The sequence below is a fragment of the Pinus tabuliformis genome, chromosome Q (genome assembly GCF_031772625.1).
Source record: "Pinus tabuliformis cultivar Carrire ecotype Pingquan chromosome Q, CPIR1, whole genome shotgun sequence".
Classification (NCBI taxonomy): Eukaryota; Viridiplantae; Streptophyta; class Pinopsida; order Pinales; family Pinaceae; genus Pinus; species Pinus tabuliformis.
In genome coordinates this window covers 1239338900-1239363012 of record NC_142296.1, presented here as the reverse complement: position 1 = coordinate 1239363012, position 24113 = coordinate 1239338900, and positions in this window count along the sequence as shown.

Genomic DNA, 24113 nt, shown 5'->3' with positions numbered 1-24113 from the left:
ATGATGATTTTTGGGATGCTTTAGAAGAGGAAAAATTTCATGAAGAAATCTCTAAACTCAAAATCTATTTAGAAGAAAAGAATATGATCATAGATAACTTGACATACCAACTTGCTGAAAAAGAAAAACGAAATGAGAAACTAGAATGTGAAATTGTGGGTCTAAGAAAAGATATTGAGAAAACAAAATCTCTTAATCTTAGATTTGCTAAAGGATCAGAAAATTTAAATGAAATTATCAAAGTTCAGTGTTCTCCTCTGATAAAGATAGGTCTTGGATATATTGAAGAAGCATCTCAATCACAGAAGCCATCAACCTCCACCAAAAGCTATCTTGATGCAGCAAAGACCAGTGAACAGTATGACAATCATTAGCAAAGGCATAAAGCTGATCACTAGGTAAATCATACTCAATTTTCTCCAAGGATGAATATCAATAGAAGCCACAACCAATATCAGGAAAATCATACTCAATTTGCTCCAAAGATGAATATCAATAGAAACTACAATCAACAAGTAAATAGATTCGATAGTCGCAGAAACTTCTTTAATGGGCAATGTTTTTCATGTCATAATTTTGGGCACAAAGCTGCTCAATGCATTGCTTACAAAACCATCGTGACTAGAGAAGCACGAAATCAAAGGAATATAGTAGGGATCAAGAGAGGTTACTATAATAACTTTTCTCCTCTTGAAAATGAAATAGAATGCTCAATCTGTAACAACTTTGGTCATGAAGAATCTGAATGCAGGAACAAATTTCGGCAAACACCTCAAAAATAAGCAAACGCCATTAAATCCCAAGATATGGAGAAGGAAAGAATCTCAAACAGAAAGATGTGGTATAGCCTTGTATGCAGAAGGACAAGAAAATCAGTGCTACATCAATAGTGGATGCTCCAAACACATGACATGTGACAGAGAGAAACTTCACTCATATAATTCCTTAGAAAAGGAAAAGAATGTCTCATTTGGAAATGACACCCTAGCTGTCATAAAAGGTAAAGGTTCTATTTTCTTAAAAAAAAAGGTTAAAGCTGGAAATGTTATGTATGTAGATGGTTTAAAGCATAACCTATTGAGTGACAATCAAATGTGTGATGAAGGAAATGAAGTGGTGTTTCGATCAAATGGATGTGTTGTTCATGTGCTTGATACAGGAGAGACCGTGATCAAAGGTAAAAGAACTCCAAACAACTTATACATACTCAAAGGAGGACAACAACAATGCTATCTAAGCAAAAATGATGAAAACTGGCTGTGGCATAGAAGATTGGGACATCTAAGCTTTTCTCAAATAAGAAAAGCATGCAGACTCAAGGCTGTTCATGATCTTCCAGATATCAACATCCTAGAAAATACAATATGCAAACCATGTCAAATTGGTAAGCAAACCAGAGTTCACTTCATGGAAAAAGAAGGGTCAGCTAGTAAGCCTCTTGAACTTGTCCATACTGATTTATGTGGACCAACAAGGAAAAAGTCACCTCGTGGAGAAGAATACTTTATTTTGTTCATTGATGATTTTTCCAGAATGTGTTGGATAGGTCTTCTAAAGCATAAAGATGAAGCATTTGAAAAGTTCCAAGCCTTCAAAGCTTTGGTTGAAAATGAATCAGATCAAAAAATCAGACGCTTCAGATCTGATCGAGGAGGGGAATTTATATCAGATGAATTCTTTGAATTTTGTGAACAACATGGAATAAAAAGGCAATTCTCCACTGCAAGAACTCCTCAACAAAATGGTGTTGTAGAAAGGATGAACAAAACAATTCAACAAATGGCTCGAGCTATGCTAGATGAATGTGGAACTCCTGCAACCTTTTGGGGTGAAGTTGCATTCACTGCCATGACTATTCTCAACAAAGCAAATGTTCAGGTAAATAGCACTCAAACTCCACATGAACTTTGGTATGGTAAGACTCCTACTGTAAAATAATTTAAAGTTTTTGGAAGCAAATGTTTTATCAAAAGGACTAACGAAAAACTTGTTAAGTTTGAACCTAGAGTAGATGAAGGTATTATTCTTGGTTATTCTTCTAGAAGTAAAGGATATAAATGTTATAATAAAAGACTTGGGAAAATTGTTGAAAGCATTGATGTTGTAGTGGATGAAGCATGCAGAAATCCAAAACAGATAAAATCAACAAAAGATTATGACAATGAGGAAGATGGGGATTACTTTCCCACATTAAATCAAAATTATATTGAAGAAGAGACCAATGAAGCACCAGAAGAATATATAATGGTAGAACAAAAGACTCTGTTCGGGTATGTTCAGAAAAATCATCCAGAAACTCAAATTTTAGGGAAAACAAGGCAGGTGTACAGACAAGAAGAACTATTACAGGTACCTCAAGCTATCTAGCTCTACTATCCTCCGCCGAACCTAAAAATGTAAATGAATCATGCAAAGATGAATGTTGGCTCAAGGCCATGGATGAAGAACTTGAGAAAATTGAAAAGAATGATACATGGGAATTAGTTCTTAGACCTCATGATAAAAATATTATAGGAACTAAATGGATATTCAAGAACAAGCTGAATGAAAATGGAGAAGTCATTAGAAACAAGGCTAGACTTTTTTGTAAAGGGTATTCTCAACAAGAAGGTATAGAATTTGAAGAAAATTTTGCACTTTTTGCCAGATTTGAATCCATAAGGATGTTTCTTGCTCTTTCCAGCTTTCATAAATTCAAAGTATACCAAATGGATGTAAAATCAACCTTCCTTAATGGAGATTTAAAGAAGAAGTTTATATTGAACAAGTAGAAGGATTCATTCTTAAAAATGATGTAAAACTTGTATGCAGACTCAAAAAGGATCTCTATGGTCTGAAACAGGCTCCAAGGGCCTAGTATTACCGCCTTGAAAAGTATGTACACCAACAAGGTTTTACAAAAGGTTCTGCAGATAGCAATCTATATACAAAGTTTGAAACTGATAAATTCCTAATTATTATTTTTTATGTTGATGATATCTTTCTGGGTAGAAATGAATAATCCATGAGTCAGAATTTTGCTTCAGTAATGTAGCAAGAATTTGAAATGTCCTTGCTTGGTAAACTTACCTATTTTCTTGGTCTACAAGTTCAACAAACTAAAGATGGTATTTTTATTTCACAAACCAAATATCTTAAACAGATCTTGAAAAGGTATGGAATGGAAGATTCTAAACCTATATGTACCCCAATGGTAACAAGATGTAGTCTCAGCTCAAATGTTGAATCAAAAGCAGTACATCAACCAACTTACAGATCCATGATTAGCAGTCTGCTTTATCTAACAGGTACCCGACCTGACATCATGCACGCAGTAGGAATAGTTGGAAGATTCCAAGCAAATCCAAAGGAATCACACCTTCAGGTTGTCAAAAGAATTTTCAAATATCTTCAAGGAACTCAGGACTTTGGACTATGGTATCCTAGAGATGCAGATCTTACTCTCCATGCATATACAAATGCAGATTGGGTAGGAAGTGTTGACGATAGAAAAAGCACTAGTGGTGGTGCATTCTATATGGGTTCCAGGTTAGTGTCTCGGTTCAACAAGAAACAAAGTTCAATTGATTTATCTATAGTTGAAGCAAAATATGTGGCTGTTGCATCTTGCTGCACACAACTACTTTGGATGATGCACTATTTGCAAGAAATTCAGATCACATGTGCTCCACCCATCTCCATTCTATGTGATAATACAAGTGCCATCAGTATTTTAAAGAATCCAGTCATGCACTCCAAGACCAAGCACATACCCATCAAGTACCATTTTCTACGAGAACAAGTGCTTGAACAAAAGGTCAAATTGGAGTATGTTCCCTCCAAAGAATAGGTTGCTGATATATTCACTAAACCACTGCCCAGAGAAACATTTGAATATCTCAGACAAAAGCTAGGAGTAGTTGCTGCATCATCCTATTGTTAAAATCTAGTTTTTCAAAAGAAGGTTATTATACACGTGTTTCATGAAGTATAGTCGTGTATACACATAGGTTTCAGTGGTTGAAGAAGCGTATATGTTTTTCTGATAGGAAAATTAGTGGGTCAAACTCTGATATGGGTGCTTTTTTTGATGTTGATGATTACAGTCTAACAATATGCTTTGTTCATTAATTTTTAGTTAACAATGCACATGTAGCAGAGGTTCAGGGGGAGCATTAGCCTTCACTCACATTCTGCATTGTTGGCATTATGGTTGCTGAGTCTAGTTATGGCTTCAGATATTTATACCATTTGTTGCTTAAGTCATGTAAAATTCTAGGCTGTGATATGACGTCTCATACATTTGAATGAGTCCTATTGGACAAATGATGTAATTTGTATCCCCACTTTGCATGGGATGGATGATGTAATATTTATTGTATTTATGTCATGTATAAATAATTGGTGTATCCCCACTTGGTTGGGTGGATGAGTCAAATTTGGTGTATCCCCACTTGGTTGGGAGATTGATGTATGTATTAGTCATTAGTTATAGGAAGGTCATACTCACTTAGTTGAGTTATAGAGTCATGTTATTCTTTTGAAAATTATTTTTTTGCAGACTCTGCATATGGGGAGCATGGACATTATAATGTATATCAAAAAGGGATAATATCTTGGTCCACCCTTTTCCCTTTATGTCAAAGGGGGAGAGTGTCTTGGTGTTGTTATTGCATCCTAGTGTTGTTGTTGCCATCAAGTCCAAAGGGGGAGATTGCTGGCATTATGATACAGGTGTTGTCCTTGATGGCAACTCACACAGATGATAGTTCACAGTGCAATAGGTTAACAACAAAGGATTACAGATCAGATTCCAGAGATTGAAGAAAGATATGTATACGCTGGTTCACTTTGTTAAAGTAGCATATACATGCGGGAACACAGATAAAAAAGAGCGTATACGTATACACACACTTTCACAGAAGGAAAAGCGCGTATAGGATGGAAAATCAAGGTTCTAGTCCAAGGTATTTGGTCTGTGGTATTAACCCTAGGTATTTGGTCCAAGGTATTGGTCCTAAGTGGTTTTGGTCCAATGTATTGAAAAAGGGCCTAAAGCTATATAAAGAGGAGAAGATCATAAGGCCATGTGTGCAAGCAATAAGATTCTAAGGAATACTTCTATCTGAAGTATATTTTATGTTGCAGGGTTATGTTTGGGACTAGTTCTAAAATATTCATGTGCACCTTGAGTTCAATATTGGATCAGGCTCATGAGACCTGAAATGACTTATTCTTGAATCATCTGATATTGGTTGAAACTAGATCTGATGTTTTGCGCCTATTTTTTTGGTTATCTACCATGATCTAGGTTTGTTTGAAGTCTGGAATTACAACAAAGTTCTGAGTCAATATTTGCAGATCTATACGCAGGTTCGTCTCAGCCAAAGAGTGTATACACGCAGGTTCTGTTCTTTCAAGTAGCGTATACAAAAGAAAGATTCCTTTTTAGATCTAACTGATCTATCTGAACTAATTCTATTGTTTTACTGCTGTCTGTCAATGCAGTCTTCTTAGATCTGAATGTAAAATTGAATGCATAAGGAGGTTGGCATTTGATTGATTGATTGTATAAGTGCGAAGAAGTGATCTCTGTCCCTTCCTGTGTAAAGCTCTATAAGTTGACAATAGATATTCAATATATTTCTATTTGGTACAAACTTGATTCAAAAGTTTATGTTTGCAGTATTTTTGAAGGTATACGCAGGTTTGATTAACAGAAGTAGCATATACACATAGTTTGGGTTCAGCCAAGTAGCGTATGCATGATTTTTGAGGTTATAGTTGGTTCTGAATGATGATGTAGGGTTTTGGGTTCACCAAAGTGTTCTGGTGTTAGTGATCTGATTGTTCAGATTGACTGAATATTGGTTGATGCAGTTTAAGTTTAAAAAGTTTTTGATGGGTCCAGTATGAAAATTGGATGAAACGTGGCCTTCAGATTTTGGTCTAGTGATCCAGGAGTATCTAGTCTGAAAATTCATGAAACGTGGTCCTTGGAAGAAGAAAGAAGGTTGTAGCCTTCTATAGGTCGGCGCCTACGTACTAGTAAACATATTGGCTAGTATAAGAGCTAGGGGTTTGCAGCTCCCTTCCAGTAGAAGATGGAAAATGAGAGAAGGTTGTAGCCTTCTACAGGTGGGTGCCTGCATACTGGTATGATTCTGCACCAGTACACGATTGTAAAAAAATTCTCTTGTTATTAAAAGAAGACAAAGATGATAGCAGTGGGTGGTTTTCACCCACATTGGCTTTCCACCTTAAATATTGGTGTTCATGTGTGTTGCTTATGTGTGATTATTTATTTTGCTTTTACTGCACTATCTAATAAGTTACTGATGTACTGGTTTAAGATCAACACATGATAAATTGTCTAAATCACAAGTTCTCTGGATATACGCTGGTTTCTTTAATCACAGTTGCATGTACATGCTAGTTCACTTCATTGATGTAGCATATATAAATCTGTTTGGGAAATAAAATTATTTATCTCATAATATTGATTCACCCCCCTCTTAGTACTATTTCCAACACATACCATTTGTAGCTACTCAGGCAGATTCGTCTCATGTTTAGTTTGAAGCTAAAAGATATAATAACTTCATTGAGCACATTCATCACATCCTCCAGCAGGTCCATGACATATTGGACATGGCCAATTCTAAGTACAAGAAGTGTCATGATTAACATTGGGTGCCAAACAAGTTCGAGGTGGGTGACAAAGTTTGGTCACATTTGCCGAAGGCGCGCCTCACTGGGCCCCACCGTAAGCTTTGCCTGCACTGATATGGGCCTTACACCATCAATAAAGATATAGGGGGACAATTCGTTCAAGATTAGCATTCCAAAATTCCTTGGCCTACACCCAATGTTCAATGTGGACCGTCTTTGACCATACTTTCCACCATTACTGGATACATTAGACATTGGAGAAAAACTCACACTAATGGAGTTAAACCCAAATTGCATGGGACAGGCCATAATAGATCGGATCATGGAAATACTCGCCAATAGAAAATCCAACTATATTGGGTTGTCAAAGCTTGCCAACTCCTTCACCAAGCCAGGTGGCTCACAGGGGACCAAGTTTAGCAGAAGTTTCCCCATCTCACGGAGGGACTCAACGTAATGGGGACCATTGCTTCCTAAGGGGGGAGGAATGATCCGGGTGGATATTTGTGGCCAGCCGCCTATTCCACCTAGACCCCCACTACTGTTTCTTTCAGTTTTTTAGTTTCCTTAATTGTAGTACAATTATTATTTTTGGCAGTTTTTTGGGTCTTGAACTTTTGGAGTCGTTTTAAATGACATTTTTTAGAAAACGAGAAAACATAAGTTTTTAATTGATGTTTGCAGTTGAAATTTGTAGTCCTCATATATATATATATATATATATATATATATTTCTAAAAAGGTATTGTGCACGTCAAACAAAGATCGTATGCCAAAGTCACAACCCAAGGAAGTTGATGTACTAATTTACTGAAACAGGGTCCATAGTTTTGGCGCTTCATCCCCTAGGGTTAGGTTTTTGGATGTCTATGGTTTTCCATTATTTCTTAATCATAAATAGGCCTTCGAGCGTCATTATAACATATTTCATAGGCATGTAGCCGTCGCATCTCTTCTTAGAGATAAACTACCATCACCCGAGCTAGTTTATGTCCATTATGTTTGTAAACATATTTCAGTTCTTTGATATTAATGAAATGAAGCGTTATTTCTACTGCATCTCTATATTTGTGGTTATATATGTATTTTTTTGTGTTCTTGTTTAAGTTTGGATCAAAATTTAATTGACTTATACCACGAATTTACAAAAAATATGGTATTCTACACCCTCGTTGTATCACAAAAAATATGTTTACACAATATGAAACAAAATCATTCTAACTTTTTGCAATGGAAAAATCACAACTATTTATTAAGATAGTCTAAATTTACATGTGTACATGCCATGAGGAATTAAACCTCTCAATAAAAAATGTGGTACTCAAAAAAAGGGGCTCTAAATAAACAAGTTCAGTCATTTTTTATTAACTTTTTTTCTCCCTTTTAACATGTATTTAGTCAGGATGTCTTGATTTTGTCCCCCTTCGGTTGTTGTGATCTCTAGTGTAATATGTCTTGCTATTGAACTAGTCCTATGAATATGCTACTGCAAGCGGGGTCGAGAATCAACTGCAATAAGAAAGAAATGTTAGATTCATATTTATAATTATTATTATTACAAATGTTTTATTAATAAAAGAGTAGTATAATGTTCTTGACTTGCTTCGGTAGTGGAGCGAAGAAAAATACTTTAGGATGTGGCCATATGTTCCTCCTCTTCTCTGGACACATCTTGTACATGCTTTGATGTAGAAACAAGAAAGGTTATAATTAATACACCATTTTCATTTAAATATTTTTATTTATATTGCATACTACAATTATTTTTTTATAACAGGTGAAAAACCTCTAGTACCGAGTTGAACATCAGTCTCAAGATTAGGCACTCCACTGTTAGTTGGCTCATGTGTTGTATGTACATTATTTGCCTACTTTTTAAAATCAAGCACATTACTTTATGGCTAAAAATATTAACCAATATATTGTACAAGTAATGATTTATAAATGTTTTCGTTGCTTTTATTTTCCTGAGTGTTATATTCGATCCTGAAATACTGTGAAGACACCAAGCATGTCCTCCATTCAACCACAACTTGATATCCATGCTTGAAAGAAAGCTATAGGTATTACTTCATGGGAGACTCTTTGAATTGTTCCTCCCACAATTTTGCATTAGAACATGAATTATTCTTCTTCTCTGGTATTAAATTAAAATTGCTAACAATTTATAATTTGAAAGAAAATTATTTTTTTATATACTTACAATTTTTTAGGCCAGTTTTGAGTAACCACCCAGGCCAAGATGATGATGTGCATGTTTGGATAGTCTAACATGTGTGGCTTTGGAATATCTGGGAGCCTATATTTAAAACATTGAAAAACTTAATTAGAGGTTAGAATGTTGATAAAGCATCATAATTACATTATTAAACGTGCCTCATACCTTCATGGTCTAGGTGGATTCTTCCGTTCTTTTCGAAGTTCCTTCTCTTGTGCATATGCCATGAGCACTCTCCACTCCATCTCTAGAATCAATGGAGGGCACTCATGCGACCTGGTCTTTTCCAATTGAGACCTAGACTGGTCTCGCAAATATTTTAAATGTAGGTCTGCCTTTGAGGTAGCTCCAACTTTTTTGAAGGTACTGTCACCAAACAAGCAAACCATCATGTTAATAAGTTCCTCTTTTAACTTGGAACTTTGGGTTTTCCAATTTATGTGAATGGTCAGCCCAAATATTTCCAAGGTTATGTCATATAAATGCCTATAAAATACATCATTTACTGCAAAATGATATTATTATTAGTTTAAAATAATCATAGACTATACGTTAATTTAATTTAGGTTGTAATTAATATTTAAAACACTTTTTAAATACCTGGAAGTTTCTCTATTTTCATAGGGACATTGTCATCATCTACCAAAATGTGATCGGTAGTGATCCCTTGCTAGTAACACAGGAAGGTCCAGGAAATCTCATTTCATAATGTGTAATTGCATCATGCTTTGCATCCACAACACCACGTGTAGATCCTAATGTACGTTGGTCAGGGGGTGCATATCCTACTACGGGTGGTTCAGTGGTTGTATCGGTTTCAATGACCAATGACTCACTCACAGGCGGAGCATCGACGTTGCTACTAATGTCTGCCTGACCCATAGTCGTAGCATGAGGATCAACCTTTTCCAAAAACTCCTGTAAAATAAATATTTTTTTATAAAGGATGAGATAACTAAATCATAAACAAATAATTGGGATAATTAAATGGTTTTCTCGCCCTATACCGATAAGCTTGTTGTAGCAAGGTTTTGATTTCGCCTTTTATTTCATGTGTTTGATGCTTAATCAGAACTAAAGAATTAAGTTTCTTGGTTGCTTTGAATTTAAGCTTCCTTATTGCTTGCATAAGATCAACAAACAAAAAAATTGCATCATTAGTAAGCTCTTCCTCACAAGAATCTGTGGAATGCTCTAAGGCTGGTGCCTTTCCCTTATCACCCTGTTTATCAAATAAGTGTAATTTGCAATTCATTCACATTATTCATCATTATATTAATAAGAAAACCACTATTTACATATGTCTAAATTTATATAGAAATTTCACTTAGTAAATGAAAATCATAACATACAATAGACATTTCTTACATGTTGGGTAAAATTGAATACATACTGCCCCCATAATAGCAATATTTGTATTTATTTTATTCAAATTGTAATCAATGAGCAACTCTTCCCCTGCATCTATTGATTTAATGGCACATACAAATACATGGTTTCCTTCACGTCCCTCGAATATGAAATTGGGTTGCTTATTTGTGGTGATGGGTCGTGTACTATTTATAAACCCTGCAATATTCCCTGCTACTTTTGGCCTTCCATCAATATACATAGTTGCGCCTTTATTTTCATCATTGTCTTTTAGTTGTATATAATTTGCAACCACTCCATATCTTCACATACTTTTGGTATATTGGACTAGTCATACCCAATAATTATAGTTATAACAAGGTTTGACATACTCCATCAATTCAGTTAATCCTCTGTAACATACCTTTATTCCATCCATGGAAAATAGCCCCAAACCATGTAATGGCAATGGGGCAATGCGATATATCCTTTCATTGACAGAAAAATCAGTGTTTATTTTCGAAAGATCCTTGGGTGTCCATTGTTTCACTAGATGTTTGTACATCAAGGGTACCTCGATGTCATCTATGCTCTCATTATCATAAGAATATGACCCCCCTTTAGCGAGAAAAAATTATGTGCATCTATGGAATTTTCTTCTAATATTTCTGCCTCTAATTAATCTTCGCTTGCTAGATGATGTAGTAGATGTTTGGTCAATTTCTTCTATCCTACTTGAACATCCATCACTCGAAGAAGATAGATTTGACAAATACCTGTTTGGTTGAACATCCTATAACACTCTATCAAATGAGAGAAATTGTTAGCAAGTGTCATAAGGGATGTTGAAAAATGTCTTGGTGAAACCACAATAGCATTTATTCGTACAAGTGAGTTATAAGGAAGTTATTTTCATTTAAAATATTCAAGTAATATTTAAAAACTTGAGAACTTGAGAACCTATTCATCCTAACCAATGAGTTTATCACTTGATAACTTGAGAACTCAACATAATTTTATAGTGGGCATTTCAATGATTTGACACATGGAGGTGTTAGAGGACTTTGAGAGGAACTAGAGGCAACAAAAATCATTGAAATCCAAGTTGTTTATGATGAGATTTTCATTTTTCTATATGGTTGTTGAGTTTGCACATGATTTGTTCAAGTCATCTTGTGTAATTTTATGAGTTGTCAAGCCCACAATAACAGATTAGATGAATCCCTTGAGAAGTCTATAAATTAGAGTGAGGAGAAGCCTCATTCTCACCAACCCAAGTGCAATTCATCATAAGTGGAGAGTATCTAAAGTAGTCACAACCTAAAGGAGTCTTGTCAAGCTTAGGAGGCAGTTTTGGGTTTGTTTTGTCTCTATTCAAAATTTATTCTCCCAATCCCGATATCTCTCTTTGGCAAGAGATTCTATAGGAGTGATATAGACACATTGAAATACACTATTTGGGCCTTTTTGATGAAATCGTAGTAAATAAAACTCAACACAAATAGTCTTACCACTACCAATAGGTGCTAAAATAAAAACATTATCATCTAAGTTATAAAGCACTACAAATTCCTAAGTTTTAATAAGATTGAAGTGTCTAAAATCTTGATAGTGTGCTTCATATGAAGGATTTCTTAATGCAAACACATGAATTGGATGTAATTCTAGCAACTCAGTTGGAGGTGGGTATTTCTCTGGAAAAATAATATGTCTAAATGAAATTGGATGTATTGTTTGTGACCCCAACCACTTATCAACATATTCAACACAAATAAACTAACGGGGATGAAAAGATTCATGGTGCTGAAGAATATAACTAGTGTTGGTCTTCATAATTGTATTTGTGAAAAGAAATAAAAACAATTATTGTAAAGGAAATTTAAGTTATTAACGCATGAATTTCATGCTTGGGTCATTGGTGAACAATTAAAATCCTGCATTGTAGGCTTATAGGATTATATATTGAGTCACTATCATTATTATTGTATGATAGACCCTTCTTGGGGTCTTTTTGTCAAGAAAGAAAATTATTTTCTCCTCCTCCACCATGTCAACTTCCTAATGCTTCAATTCAGCCTCAAACAATTTAACAAGTTAGCCTCAAATAACTTAACAAGTCAGCCTTATGTTGAAGATTCAAACCACTATAAATACACTAGTGAATTCAAGCTATTGAAGTGTTACAAGACATTTGATCTATAATGCAGAAGAAATAAGTAAAACAAAAGAAAAGCCCATCCTATTCATCTTATGCCTAGAAGAGAAGTAAGGCAAGTGAAGGACTAGAGCTAGTAATCCTCTATCAAAAAGTGTAAATTTTTATGGAGTATTATACGGTAAAAAATATAGGAGACCGAAAATCACTGGAAAGATGAAGAAATAAATTGAAACTCTAATATTGATGCTTATTAATTTGACTTAGTTATGGAAAGTTGACTTAATGGAGTAAATGTTGACTTAGTTATCTCTCATCTAACATTATTGCAACGTAGTTAATTTTTATGTGCCTCTAATTTATCATGAGAAAATAGAATGTTGGAAATTCGTAATGGAGTTAAGGGATTAAGATTTCGGTTCAAATTACATTGTAGCAAGAGACTTTAACACCATGCTTCATCATTATGAGTAAAGTGGGGGGAGGTGAGGGGGGAGGCGAGGGATCCAATGATATAGAGAATAGAGAACTAATTTCATTGTTTGATTTAGTGAATGTCTTAGTTGAGAAAGGGAAACTTACATGGACCAATACGTGTCTTAGCCCTAGACACATTAAGCTAGATCAATTATTGGTATATAGTTCCTTCGCAAAAAGTAACATCTTTCTTCCTTCTCAAATTATATCTTATGTTGGATCAAACCATTGAAACATCACCTTTTATATGATTAAACAAGATGATTATGGTCCTCTTTTTTTTTATTTCAATAATTTTTGGCTCTAAGCCCCCTCCTTCTTCACCTTGCTTCTTGAGTTTGGAGAAAATGGGTGGTTGCCATCATTGGTGCACATCTAGGAAAAATCTTAAAAATACAAAGGTCACTCTAAAGGTTGGGATGATGTATTGATATCAATTAGTGAGTAAAGATATCAACTACCTCAAATATAAATTAGGGGGAACTCAATGGCTCATGGAGTAGGAATAAGTCACTCCTTCGTTAATGATTGAATAAAAATAAATATTCTAGTGCTACAAATCTATGATGAGGGAAGAAGAACAAAAATGGAGGCAAAAGTCCAAGAGTTTTTGGCTCTAATTAAGGGATTTAAACAATAATTTTTTTCACAAACAAGATAAAGTACAACACTAGTGTAACAATGTCGAGGAAATCACCACCAATGAAGGAGAGACACTACGTGTAAACCAAAAAATCAAAGAAGTAGCATATAACCCCTATGCCACCATATATACTAAAACTAGGAGCCATGATAGATTGAGTACAAATATTATGCAAGAAATAATCCATGTATTATAAGAAATAAAGACAATGCTTGTCTAATGTAGGTTATATCAGAAGAGGAAATCTTGGACTAATTAATCATTTTGAACTTGATGAGGTATCAACTCTAGATGAATTCAACATCCATTTCTACAACTATTTTGGGAATACTATTAAGTTTAAGTTGGTGTGCATGGTGTGAATTCTTCAATATGTTCATCATTCCTTACACTTAAGAGGGGAGGCAAATTAATATTTCTTAAGTATAGTCCCAAAAGAGGTAATTCCATCATCCTTTGTACATTCAAGATGATATGATAGTGTAACGTGTCTTACAATATTATGTCTAAAATCATTGCCAATATATCAAAAAGTATACTCCCTAAGATTATCTTAGAAAAATAAGGTGGTTTTGTGAGGAAGAGACAAATTTTGGAAAATATCATCCTTATAAATGAAGCTATCCCATTTAGTAGGAATATTAAGAAAAAGTGGATGATACTTAAGTTGGATATGGAAAATGACTTTAATTGTGTCAAGCATAGCTTCATGTTTGGATTCCTTTAGAAATTTGGGTTTAATCTAGGTTTCATTGCTTGAATCTCCACATGTATCAATAATTTGTTGGTCTCTCCTTTATGCAATGGGTTCTCCTTTGGAGCAGATTTAAGTAGATCCATGTGACTATTGAGAACAATAGGATGATCATATTCTTTTGGAAAATATAAGTAATATAGTAGAATCCAAATGAAATATGCTAATGTAGGGTAGAGTTGGCACTAATTGGAGGGAAAATTACTTCAAACCTTGGGGAAAACTTTGAAGAGTTTAACTTGCATGAGCACTTGAAGGACCAAAAACAATTTCATGAATTTATATGGGCCCGAAGAATCCTTTAAATTCCTTAATGGTTATGCTATATGTGGTAGGAAGATAAATAATATTTTAAGTGAAATATATACTTTTAGTAAATGTCAATTTTTATCACTTGTTGATCTCTTAATGAAGTGAAATAAGTTGATGTTTAGAAGCATCCAAATAATAACTGAAATTCAATTAAAAAAAAAATGGAAGAAAATTACTTAAACTTACCATTTTGGGTCTATTAATCACTCCTTCACAATGTAGGTGGTGTCATCTTATCCTTAGATGGATTTGCAAGTGGGGTTGTGTAGCCTCCTATACAAGATAGTATCAAAAAAAAAATATAAAGAAAACCCTCAAATTAAACTCCAAGCTTGATGCAAAATGTTAACCCAAATTAAATTACCTCAATGGGGTTTGAAATAATATCCAAGATAGATGCAAATTGCAGTCATGACCCGCAACAGGGAGATGGTGGTAAAAAATATTAGATGATATAGTAACTAATTTATGTGGTGTCTAACACAGTACAATCAAGCTATGTAATAAGTCGAGTGCATTGAACGTTGTGAAACTCAAGATTCTGTAATTAGCAGAGATAGCCAACCCATTGAAAATATGACAGCAAGGAAGTGCATATCAAATCTGAGATTAAATGGTAGTGAGTATTACTGGTATGAATCCCAAGCATGACCCTGGGTGAGTACTGAGCTTAATGCTCAAAAATTTGCATTAATGGACAATTGGGTGGTCGATAACCCTCACATTTTTGAATAATTACAAGTGAATATGCCAAATTATTATTGAATATTTTGTTCCTGCATTCAGATTAAATCCTTTATTGGATTTTATTTACATTTCCAATAATATCAGTAGATTTTTCTAAATATGCCAAGTCAGAGTCAAGCACAAGTACGTAAACTAGAACTAAACCCTTCCCCAAGTTAACCAAAATTATCAATAGAGTTCTTTGAATGTGCCAAGTTAGAGTCATGCATGAGTATTTGTCAACCAAAATTGACCCCTTCCCTAGTTTAACCAAAATCAAGGCTTTTATTTCATTCCCACCCAAACAGTTTTGCTCCTTAAGCTGATTAAGTGTACATATATTTTTTTCTACTCCTATTTTCAACATAGATACCTTTAATTTGGAAATTAAATTAAATACCTCATGTTTCATATCATAAGTAAGCCATGATTAAGGAATTCTAGATTCCTGAAACCACCTAAATCAACCAATGTCATTGAAAGTTGGGTGGCATCATGTGTGGAACTGATGAATATTTAAAAAGGGATGTGAATCCATGGAAAACTCTTTTCAAAACACACCTAGCTACTATGCATAGCATTCCTTTAGAACAATCTATTTTTTAGGAAGGGGGATCCGATAAAAATGAAATATGCATTATGTATAGCTATATATAACAGACGTAACCATTGGAGTAGCATAATGGATAAACACATGAAAATGAAAAAATTGATTACAAAATCATTAGGTTAGAGTTGTGAACTAACCCTCAATAAATAATCACGACGCTATGGATTTCCCTTGATGGAGTTTTGAAATATGGACTAGATGATTCAGATCTTCGAGAGCTGGAGGCTGACATAGAATGGTTTGAGAGTCGAAGGCACGTCGGAGGGTTCAAGAGATGGAGGCTGAAGTAGCAGGGGTCAAGAGTTGAAGGCATGATGAAGGGTTCGAGAGCTGGAGGCTGACATAGTAGGGGTGACTCTTGACATAGCAGGGGTCAAGAGTCGAAGGCGCGATGAAGGGTTCAATAGCACGAGGTCGAAGTGGCAGCAGTCGAGTGTCAAAGGCACAATGAATAATGGAATGAATGGGTTAATGAATAACGTGTTAGGTTTTTAATTTGTATTTTGTATTTATTTTTTATTTTTGTTTAATTTTCACTATTATAATTATTATTAATTTTAATAATAATTAAATTTTAATAATAATAATAATTTATATTTATTTATTGTTAAGTTTTATATTTAATTTAGCTAAGATGATGTGTAATGAAGGGACAAAATTTCCTAGAAAGTTTGGTATTGCAGGCACAATGAGACTACTAACTAATGAGATTACTACAGCCATGGAACATGTCTAATTTCCTCCCAATAGAAGGTTGTAATCCAAAGGTGAATCCACAACCTCTACTTCTACATTGATATATTTTCTTCCTAACTCAAAGGGAAATGATGATATGACTCCCTTTGGCTGAAATGAATGGCTATCAAATGCCTACAACATGGTGCATGAGGAAACCAAAGAGGGAGAACACAAATCTTTCCAATAAGATGAAGACATGACACAAATTGAGGCTCCTTCATCATCCACACAACAATAAATGTTTATTGGAATGAATCCTAGGTCTTTCTTGGTTTAAGTCAAATGAAATGTGTCGGATATGTCAACATCACTAATTGCATTCAACAATGCCTTCTTTTGTAAAAGTAAATTTTGGAGGACTTCTTCAAAATACATGTGGGACACATGGAATAGGGTCAACATGTGGCGTCTCTATGTGGATAGGGAACTATTTGTGAATTCGATGGATTATTTGTTAAAATTATCATAGAACTTAGTTAAAATCAGTGTTGCGAACCAATATTGAAGGGTTTCAAATGAAAAAGGTACAACAGATACCTAGGGTAGGGAAGTTAGGCCACTAGAAGCATCCACAACAAGCGACTCTTCAACATTTGAAAGACCTTGGAATAAAATACAATGTTCGACAAGTGTTGACGTCTATGGGTGGGACTCTACCACACTTTTTTCCAGAAAACTCTGGGGCTCGTTTCGGTACTATATATCATAGCATAGTATGGATAGATACTATATATTATAGATTTTCTACTGCAGCTCAGAGGTGAGAGAAGGCGGGCTCAAGCTAGGGAAATGACAAAGGTAGGATTTCCTCTTGCATCTCGAAGGTGGGAAGATGCGGGCTTGGGCAAGGGTGATAATAATAATTGAAAATATATTAGAAAATAATAATTCAGAACTTGTTCTAGAAAATAATAACAATTCAAAACATATTACTGGCTTATACACTTTTCCAAACCCTCCCATATTTGTATATCAGTATTCAAACCCTCCCATAACTCCAATGCATGTATCTAGTATAACTGTTTCAAATTTCAATGCATACAAGCACAAACTATTTTTTTTTTTTAATGTTGACCCCTTTCATAGGTCAATTTGTGTGGGGACAATTAATTAAAGCATAATTTCAACTATTTGGTAAATATTAAGATGGTGGATTGGTACTTAGGGGTAGGCTTGAAACAAGTAACAATAAGCTTGACACCAAGAGAATAAAAGAGAAATATACTAAATTTTAACACTAAAAAATTAATTTACTTAATTTTATAAAAATAGTTATGGGACCCCCTTGTGGTAACTTTGTTCATGGGTGGTCATGGGCCAACATTACTTATTTTATGTGGGCTCCCCTTGCCAATTTGGGCTGACTCACCAACTTGTTGCACGAGAGCCCCTATCAGGCATGCATCTTGGCATGCCTAGCATGTGACGCCCCCATGGGCGTTGTGCGCCCTGGCATGCCCAACATGCAACGGCCCCATAGGATTCAGGCACCCTGGCATGCCCAACACCTGACGCCCCCATGGTCGCTGGGTGCCTTGGCATGCCCAACATGCGACTCCCCCATGGGCACCTAGGTGCCCTGCCTTCATTGACTCATCAATGACAACAAAATATTATAATTTGTTAGTACCATGTTGCATAATAAATCAGTAATAAACCAACTTTAACACCCAAACATTACTTTAGTAAATTTTCTAAAAATTATTATGAGACCCCTTGGTGGGAACTCTATTCATGGGAAGTCATGGGTCGACCTTACTTATTTTATGTGAGAGCCCATTTCCAAGTCGAGTCGACCCACCATCTCATCGCACAGGTGCCCCTACCGGGCAGATATCCTACCATGTCCAACTCGTGATGCTCACAGGGGAACCCAGGCGCTTCCCCTTTGTGCGAGTGCATCTAGGGCATGGGCATTCACCATGCTCTGCAAATCAGTCCACACAAATCATTAGCTCATCAATGAAAATTAAATATTATCATTTGTTAGTTTGTCCATTTTGCATAATCAATCAATTATAAACTGACTTTTAACATCTAAATATTAATTTACTTAATTTTCTAAAAACATTATGAGACCCCCTTGTAGTAACTACGTTCATGGTTAGTCATGGGCTAACATTACTTATTTTTTGTGGGTGCCCCTTTCCAAGTCAGGCTCACTCACCAACTCATCACATGGGCGTCCATGCTGGGCGGGCGCGTTGGCGTGCCCAACACACGATGCCCCCATGGGTGTTGGGCACCATGGCATGCCCAACACGTAACACCCCCATGGGAACTGGGCACCCTGACGTGCGCAACATGCCATGCCCCCATGGGTGCCAATAGCCTTGGCATGCCCAACATGCGATGCCTCCATGGGTGCCCAAGTGCACAACCTTTGTTCATTCATCAATGAAAACAAAATGTTATAATTTGTTAGTACCATGTTGCATAATGATTATATTATAAATTGAATTTTAACACCCAAACATTACTTTAGTCAATTTTTTAAAAATCATTATGAGACCCCTTGGTGGGAACTTTTTTCATGGGCAGTCATGGGCCAACCTTACTTCTTTTATGTGGGAGCCCTTTTCCAAGTCATGTAGACCCACCAACTCATCACACGGGCACCACTACCGGGCAGACATCCTAGCATGCCCAGTTTGCGATGCTCGTAGGGACACCTGGGCACTCCGCCTTCCTGTGGGTGTGTCTAGGGCGAAAACGTTTTCCCTTCTATGAAAATAAGTCAACACAAATAATTAGCTCACTAATGAAAACAAAATATTATCATTTTTTAGTATGTCCATGCTGCATAATCAATCAATTATAAACCGAATTTTAACACCTAAACATTAATTTACCTAATTTTCTAAAAATCGTTATGAGACCCCCTTGTGGGAACTATGTTCATGATAAATCATGGGCAGGGATTACTTATTTTGTGTGGGCACCCCTTGCCAAGTCGGGTTGACCCACCAACTCATCACATGGGTGCCCAGGCGTGCCAAGCACGCGGCGCCCCCATGGGCACTAGGCACCTTGGTGTGCCCAACACATGACACCGCCATGGGCGATTGGGCGCCCCACCTTCGTTCGATCATCAATGAAACAAAAATATTATAATTTGTTAGTACCATGTTGCATATCAATCAATTGTAAACCAAATTTTAACACCCAAACATTACTTTAGGCAATTTTCTAAAAATCATTATGAGACCCCTTTGTCAAAATTCTGTTTATGGGAGGTTATGGGCCAAACTTAATTATTTTATGTGGGATCCCCTTTCCAAGTCAGGTCAACCCACCAACTCGTCGCATGGCTTCCCCTACTAGGCAAACGCCTTGGCGTGCTTAGCTCATGATAGACGCAGGGGGTGCCCGGGTGCTCTGTCTTCATGCGGGTGCTTCTAGGGCACAGGTGTTGGCCCTGCTATGAAACCAGTCAACAAAAATCATTAGCTCATTAATTATAACAAAATATTATCATTTCTTAGTACACCCATGCTCCATAATTAATTAATTATAAATCGACTTTTAACAACTAAGGATTAATTTACTTAATTTTATAAAAAGCATTAGAAGACCCCCTTGTGGGAACTCTATTCATGGGCAGTCATGGACCAACATTACTTATTTTGTAAGGGCACCCATTGCCAAGATGGGTTTACCCACCAACTCATCACACAAGTGCCCTAACATGCCCCACACATGACGCCCCCATGGGCGTCGAGCACCTTGGCGTGCCCAACACATGACGTCCCCATGGGTATCGAGCACCCTAGCGTGCCCAACATGTGACACCCCCATGGGTGCCGAGTGTCTTTTCATGCCCAACATGTGATGCCCCCATGGGTGCCTCACCTTCATTCGCTCATCAATGATAACAAAATATTATAATTTGTTAGTACCATGTTGCATAATTTATCAATTATAAACTGAATTTTAACACCCGAACATTACTTTTGTCAATTTTCTAAAATTAATTATTAGACCTCTTGGTGGGAACTTTGTTTATGGGCATTCATGGGCCGCCCTTACTTCTTTTATGCAGGAGCCCCTTTCCAAGTCAGGTCCGACCCACCAACTCGTTGCACAGGTGCCCCTACCGAGCAGATGTCCTAGTTTTCCTAGCTCGCGACGCTCGTAGGGGCGCCCAGGCACTCCACCTTTGTGCTGGTTTGTATAGGGCATAGGCATTCGCTGTGCTATGAAAATAAGTCAATACAAATCATTATCTCATCAATGACAACAAAATATTATCATTTGTTAGTACGTCCATGTTCCATTATCGATCAATTATAAATCGAATTTTAACACCTAAACATTAATTCACTTCATTTTATAAAAATCATTATGAGACCCCCTTGTGGGAACTCTGTTCATGGGTATTCATGGGCGAACATTACTTATTTTGTGTGGGCACCCCTTGCGAAGTCAGACTGACCCATCAACTCATAGCATGGACACCCCTACCAGGTGGGCGCGCTGGCATGCACAACACACGACAACCCCATGGGCATCGGGCACCCTGACATGCCTAACACACGATGCCCCATGGGTGTTAGGTGCCCTAGTGTGTCCAACATCCGATGTTTCCATGGGCGTCAGGCATACCATGTTGCATAATCAATAATTATAAACCGACTTTAAACACCCAAACATTACTTTATTCAATTTTCTAGAAATCATTATGAGACCCCTCGGTGGGAACTATGTTCATGGGAAGTCATGGGATGACCTTACTTATTTTATACAGGATTCCCTTTCCAAGTTGGGTCGACCCACCAACTTGTCGCACAGGTGACCCTATTGGGTAGACGTCCTGGTATGCCCAGCTCACGATGCTCGCATGGGCACCCAAGTGCTCCGCCTCCGTGCGGGCGCGTATAGCGCGCGATAATTTGCCTTCCTGTGAAACTCAGTCAATACAAATCATGAGCTCATTAGTGACAACAAAATATTATGATTTGTTAGTACGACTATGTTACATAATCAATCAATTATAAACCAAATTTTAACACCTAAACATTAATTTAGTGAATTTTCTAAAAATCATTATGAGACACCCTAGTGGGAACCCAATTCATGGGAAGTAATGGTTTGGCCTTAATTTTCATGTCTTCCCAACCTTCGTGTCGCATGGTTCACTCGTCGCTCAACTCGTTAGGTATGTCTGCTTAATGAATCATTAAAGTGAAAATTGGAAATTATGGTATAAACATAAATGGGCTTCTCTTCCTTTCAAGAATAATATATTATGTACTTAGCAAGACCAACCACATGAAGGTAGAAGCTCATATAGCCCCTCCCCTCCCTTCACATCACTCTCAATTCCAAATACCAAGTCTATCTACTATAGTATATTTGAAAGAAGCACAGTGACATTCAAACATAAAAACTAGGTTTTTTTTTTTTTTTTTTTTTAAAGGTGAATGAAAGAGAACAAACCAACTGAAAACATATAAATACATACCTCATACTTTCAACATTTTGAAATCATTAATATTCTTCCTCATCCATCTCACCATCTAACGTATCATCCAGTTCATAATTCATGTACAAAGGATCCACCATATCAACACCACCACCATCATCATCATCATCTATATCATCATCTGGAACATGCTCTTATACATTTGGTTCAACTTCTTTAAGTTATTCATCCAACAGAATGTCAATATCATATAGTTCATCCAAATTAACATTGTCTCGATTAATATATATTCCTTGAACCTCTTTGACATCTTTGTCTGACACTACATGAAACCCCTTATCATCCACATCATCTTCTTCTTTAATCATCTTCTTTTGCTACATTATACTTTATGTGCCTTCCTCTAGGATCATATCTAACAACATATGACCAATCTTCTTTACCTGGAATGTCTACATAAAATACTTGTTCACATTGGCTGGGAAGAACATATTTCTCTGAGCTTGGGTCAAGATTCCTTGTATTAACCATGGTAAATTTGTTAGCATCCTCAATAATAGTTCTATCAGGGTAACGTTCATGGATTCTGTTAGCACCTAAATATGCCTTAGCCTGAAGGAAGGCAAAAATTAGGGTAACCACAAACCACGCTCAGTCTGGTTGCTAGCCCTACCAGAACACGAGAGGTCTCTCTCCGAGTCACGCTCAGCGAATGGATAGGCAAAATGGTATGAGATGACTTACAAAGAAATATTTACCTTAGGCTAGTAAGTGAAAAGGGATTTTGGAAAAGATTTTATGAAGTGACTGAGCTTCTGGGATATATATGGGACTGGCGCTCAGCAAGAACAGAGAATCGAATATGAAAGCACAGATTATTCCGCGAGGCAAGGTAGGCGGCAAGCGCAACAATTTCGGCTTAAGGTACCGCGGAATGAAAAGATTGCTGAAGAGTGTGAAAAGGGCATGGTCGCATGAATCCTTTTCAACAGAAGAGTAACACTGTACATGAAATTTTCCCACAGGCAGAGCAATATAAATTGAATTCTACCTAATCTCACTTAGAAAATTTCACTAAAATGAAGCATGAAATGAATTATGAAACATAACAAGATATATATGGAACATAAGAACACATTTTCTACACTCACGACCACAAGAATCTCATGAAACAGAGCCGCTGCCTTTCATTAATTCTCTGTCAAAAATACACAGTACAGAAACAGAGTTTCTTTCCCACAGTCTCCCAGAAGTTACAAGCCAGCCAACCCTTTGCAAATAACTTGCATACAATATATAGAAAGTGTAGAGAAGAGATGTAACACCTAGGGGTTGGGAAGTTACTCAAATCATTTCGAAAAGGAGATGGAGAGCCAACCATTAGCTACAGGTGCAGCGCTCTCAAGCATGACATTTGGCTGTGGTGACCCTTTGCATTCTTTTGCCACTTGGATAGATTCCCATCTGGAGAGAAAACTCTTAAATGCCACCTTTGGTGCCAAAAAACTAAAGTGTAGATGACCGGGCCCACTTGAGAAGTCGCGACCCGAAATTTCGCGAAACGGGAGCAAATTGGCCGTTTTTCCCCTATGCGCCGCGCCAAATTCTCTGTGCGTCGCACCACTTTGGAGCCTATTTTTGGGCACTTGCAGGTGTCCAAAATGTGCCCAAGTGGTCTTTTTGGAAAGCATGTCCTGTCTACTTTACAACCCAACTGGAATTTCTGAATTTGAAGCTCATTTGACCCTCCAAAACTTCATTCTACCAAGACTGCTTTCTGTGTGTCAAAAAAGTGGTAGAGAGGCCATTTTTGGGTGTTTTTTGACCTTTAGGAGACCTATATCTTGTCAAAATTTCTTTCCCAGACACCAGTAGTGGTAATTTTTGATGCTGAATCCAGATATGTAAGCAGTTTCTCCATTGGAGCCCTAGAATTTTAGCGTCGCGCCCCTGGAGAAATTTCTCATTTTTTGTCCAAAAAATCAAAATTTGACCAAAACTTCCCCAAATCTGCTGAAATTTGGGCTAGAGGTTCCTTATGGGGTGCCATGCTG